Consider the following 5288-nt stretch of genomic DNA (forward strand, 5'->3'; position numbering starts at 1 on the left):
GGTAGTACTTGGTGTAAGACCTAACTATTATGTCCCCAGTTACACTTGTACACCGTACGATTTTTCAGCTTGAAATGTCGTATTTTAGTGCAAAAACATGGGCATAACAACCCCTGCTGATTCGACGATGTGGACATCATGTCCTCAAAGCAAAGGTGAGTTCCGTAGAATCACTAGTTGATTCCGTTTTCTTTATTTTTTATGTCGACTTACTCATTTTGTCCTTTAACTAAAGACTGGCAGTGTACATAGGTATAGGGGCTGAGTAGCAGCCAATAATGATAATAATACCTTTATTTGACCATCTTATTAAAGGAAATGTACAATGGAATTACAAATTTGTAAAATGGTGATAAGAAAATTTATCATCTAAAACTATCTCAAATGGGTGCTTATTTATGATGTAGTGCCCTTGGTAAAAAGCTGTTCTTTCATAAACAACTATAACTTGAAAAAGAGTCTTGAAACAAGATAAATACAAAGTCATCTGTTATTGATTGTAGTGATTGACCTTTAAAAGCCACTGTTAATGATATCATCTTGGCTGATGGGCAAACATGGGATTTTGGCCAACTTGAAACCGCTGTAATGCGGCTACAAAGAGGTGGATTCCACAGCGAGTCGTTTTAAAAGACATTTATACTGAGATTATTTTCATGAAATGTAAAGAACAGATTCAGGCTACAACGACCATAAACAAATTTTCAAGATTTCATACAAACCCTTGTAAAATCATCATGGCAAATTGCCGTGAAATTAGAAGCCACATTAGAAGATTTATAATTCGATTTACACACATTGTACTTTCCTTAATGGCCTTATTTTCTGTTGAATGAATGATATCAATAAAGTAGTGGGAAAAGTTGGAAAATTATCTATCTCATTTTAGCAGTGCTACAGTGGTTCAAAGTCGGCCAAAATCCCATACATTTACATGTACAGTGGAACCTCGATTTAACGAAAGTCGCTGGGGACCAGCCAAATTTGTTCGTTAAATCGAGGGTTTGTTATTTCAAAAACCTCAATGTAACGAACTTGAGGGGAAATGACCAAAAGGTTCGTTACATCGAGGTCATAGTTTATGATTGATAACCCACACGACACCCATGCTGTTGCCGTTAAACGAGTTCAAGATCAAGGAGGAACGTTGCAGATCATGGGTCATGTGCCATTGACACTATCACGTATATTTCACTTGTTTTTAAAACACGGAGGACAAATCTCAGTGGAAGTGACTGGCAAAAGGAGAAACAAGGGCACTGGAATAGAAATTCCGGTTACGTATTCAATGTATCACAAGAAGCCTTCGAAATTGAAGAAGTTAATAGAACTAAAAAGAGACAAATTAAAGAAGATAGAGCGGAAGTTAATTGATGTCGAAATTTTTATAGTGTTAATGTCTATGACATATAATAAGCCGTTGACTGAAAGGTTTCTGTCTCTTTACCATAAGGATTAAAGGATTTGTTGACTGTTGATCTGTTCAGCGTTTATCTTCTGTTGCGTGTTGACATTGTAATTCATTATATCAAGGTAGATTTTACGTTTGGGCTTCCGGATTATGTTCGTTATATCGAAGAATTTGTTATATCAGGGTTCGTTATATCGAGGTTCTAATACCTTTTACTGTAACTTTGGCCGGGACATAGAATATTGTTCGCTATATCGAGGACTTCTTTAAGTAGAGGTTCGTTAAATCGAGGTTCCACTGTACTGTAATTTTAGCCGTGTTTGCCCCCCAGCCAAGGTGGCGTCAAACTGCGGAAGGTTTATTGTGTAATAAAGGATTACAGAATCTTACCACACAATTTGTTGTTTGCATAAAGAAAAAAACTTGTTATGCAGTCCTTTTATATTGAAAGGTCCTCTACTATAAGGAAAAATGATAATTTTGTGTCTGTCAAAGTGGCACATTAAATTAATCGTACTGCAATTTTCATAATTCTGTGGAATTCATCTTCAAGTGGCAATGGCTAAACTGTGTTTTGGCTTCCATCAATCAAACTTCCAACGCCAACCACAGATGACAAAATCAATTGATGCGTGACAGTAAACCCACCAAGCAGCCTCTTTGGCTCCCACAGTACATTCGTACATTCGAACTAAACGCAGATGGAAAGCGATGGAATCTGGTTTCCCCTCTCCTCAAAATCCAACATTTGACTTGTTGTGTTAATTGTTAATTTCACTTTACAGTGTCCCCAATTAGTGCTCCAGCACTAAATATACTAGACACATAAAGAAAGTTCCTTTCCTTTCCTTTCTAAGAAGGTGTAATGGTGTTTGACCTGTGAATGAAACAAAAACTCCAATTCACTTCCCAGAGGCGGGTTGATCTTCCTGATTGAAGGAAGCGAAAGAAGGCAGTTTGGTGCTTAGCGCTTGAAAGTAAGAGTTCGCAAAATTATGAAAATCGCATATTGGATATTTAGTGGTCAAACTGTTTCCCTTACATATAACTTGTCCAATATATGTGACTGTCTATAGCGACCACTGCATACAAGCATGCTGGCTGTTGATTTCCTGTATAGTACCTTGTGGTAACAGTTTGTGTCATGACAACTTTGGTTGTTTGTTGTACAATAGATACTGTACATTAGGTAAAATGAAACTTTGTATTTTTTCGTATTTAAGGTATAGCTTGATGTCAGGCTGTTTAACTGTTTGGATATTTTTAGCTTAGCGATCAGTGACTTTGATGTTTTTGTAAGTTAACAGAGATGTTTGAATACAAATGAATACAAAATTAATTGTACAATTTCTTCTAGATCAGGGGATATAATATTATTTCATGACTCTCTTTTTTGTAGGCTCAAACTTTGCCAGTTTGGATAAGGAGGTTGCTGTCCTCTCAGTCTTTGGTAAGCTTACACCACATACCTGTATCATCTTCCTTTATAAAAAGCCATTGACAGCCGATTTTGCATCCATGAAGTGTTAAACAGTAACCTAATCAATTGCTATTCTGCTAAGTTGGAATTTTTGAATGCACCAAGTGTGCATACCTTGGGAATCAACACTAAGGGAGTCGGTACATTTTTAATTTGGGGGGGGGGGGGGGGGGTGGGCTTCATAGGGGACGAGTAGGTCAAGCCTTATTTTAGTTTTAAAGACATTTTTAATTGATTAAGAGAGGGACAAGCCGATTTTTAAAAGTAGTGCATGTGTGTATGTGCAATTATTGAGGACAGCCATAATACATGTAACTACAAGACACTCTAGTGCCTCCCTTGAACTCCTGACATTTGCCTCAAGCACATTTGTGTGGTTGTTTCCTTGCATATCCTTGGCAAGCAATTTGCCATAAACTTGAAAAACATTGTGCTGACTTTTTCCAAGATTACCCAAATGCAATTGATCTGTTTCAATCTTGTCCATTTGTGTCCATCCATGCTTCTCTTTGAACCTTTTGTTGTATTTCTTTTGTGTTGTTCATCAGTTTTAAGTGGTTATTACAAAAGTTTCATTTTTCTTTCTACTTTTTGCGCATTTTGGTTGTTATGAAATTACATAATTTTGCATGACATAGCCCCTTTAAGTAGTTGCAAGCAAGCATGAGAAAATCCAGACTTGAACAGGAGTCAAACCTATGATCGAGCAATTTCACTGCATCGCTGTAGTTGCTCTGCTCTTTTGTTTTCGTTTTTTTTTTTCAGGCTTAGCTTGCTTGCAACTGCTTTAGTTGTTTGTCTAACTACAATGATCTTTTTAACTTCCATTTCATGTCCATTCAGCAGTTGTGACCTACTTCTGACCATTGTTAACCCAAATTATTAAATATTGCATTTGCAGCTTTGTGATTGGTTCACTCAGTATCGATTATCAACTCATAAACTGCATGACCTGATAGTTGAGCCCCGTGCGGGGAGCACGGCTCAAGTTTAGATATCATCGAGGTTGGCTGTTTTTTTTTTTTTTTTAGTTAGTTATAAGTTGACTTCTGATCAGGTACTGGGTTTCGATTGGATCATAGGCTCAACCTAGGTTTACTTATTGTAAGAATAGGCTGATTTAGCAACAGAACAGGAACCTCAGTTGATGACGGGAGAGCCGGCAGAATAGTCTGGATTCTTCTCTAATCTGACCTTATGTGGACATTTTTCTGTGTGCGACGTCATCAATTTACATTCCCATTGTTTTGCTCGAACAGCCTAATTAATAACCCAGGAACTCTGCTTTTTTGATTGGCTTGAATCTATATATTATGGAAACTGATTGCGGCAATTGCTGCGAAGCTGGAAACTGGTTGTGTTCAGAATTTAATTTGATAAAACAGTTATTATTTTATTTGCACTTGTTGGATATGAGACTGGTTCTAGCCAATTGGGCACTACCCATCTTGTTGACCATTTACAATTGCCTATCCGACACGGACTCATGGAATAATTGTTTGTGATAATGTTTGCCTGTTTTCGGGTAGGCTATGGCTCATCACTATTAATTCATTCATTCCCACCTGTATTGATCTAAATTCTGTCTCCATCTTCTATCTTGTACCCCTTTCCCGGTGGTGCAAGGATTAAGACCCGTATAAACGGTATATTACCGTGAATATATACAAGGGTTTTCCCCCAATTTCAGTCTTGTTTACAAAAGTTCAAGTTGCTTGTCTAATTGCGATAATCTTTTTTAATTCTCACATACATTTAATCATTGTTGACTGAAAATAAGTTTGCTCCCCATTCTTGGTTTGTACTTGTTAGGGTTTTGACCCATAAACCCCCTAGAGTTGTAACTCCCATAGGCCCTTGCGGTACAAGTGTAATAAATAAGAAAGCATATGGTCGAAAGTGTTGACTGTGTTTGTGGATTAGTTCGCTGTATCCCACTAGAGACGCTGTCAAAATCCTGCTTTGCGGCTCTATCGGCAAGCTAGTAACGTGATTAAACGGCCATGTAGTTGTACCAAACAAAAGCGAAATCGCGCTCGCTTTTTGCATAATATTAGAGCCAAATTCCCAACAGACTTTTTCGCTATTGTTCAGTACATCAACATGGCTGCCATGACGTCAAGGGCAAGCCAAGAATTGTAAGACCTGTGGTTTATCACTCTGGCCGGAACCGGAAGTAAGTCTCCGCCTTAAATTAATTAATTGACATTCATATTCTGCCTGTATGTCAGACCTCTTCCCCCGTGGAGCACTGAAAAAGGAACGTGTGTATAAAATATCGGGTGTGAACGAAGAAGGAACTTCTCGTTCATGTTTTTGTCAGGCTTGCTTTCAACTGTCTAAGTTGCTTGTCTAACCACGATTATCTTTTTAACTGCCATTTCCTGTCCATTGTAC

Source organism: Montipora capricornis, chromosome 9 (genome assembly GCF_036669925.1).
Source record: "Montipora capricornis isolate CH-2021 chromosome 9, ASM3666992v2, whole genome shotgun sequence".
Classification (NCBI taxonomy): Eukaryota; Metazoa; Cnidaria; class Anthozoa; order Scleractinia; family Acroporidae; genus Montipora; species Montipora capricornis.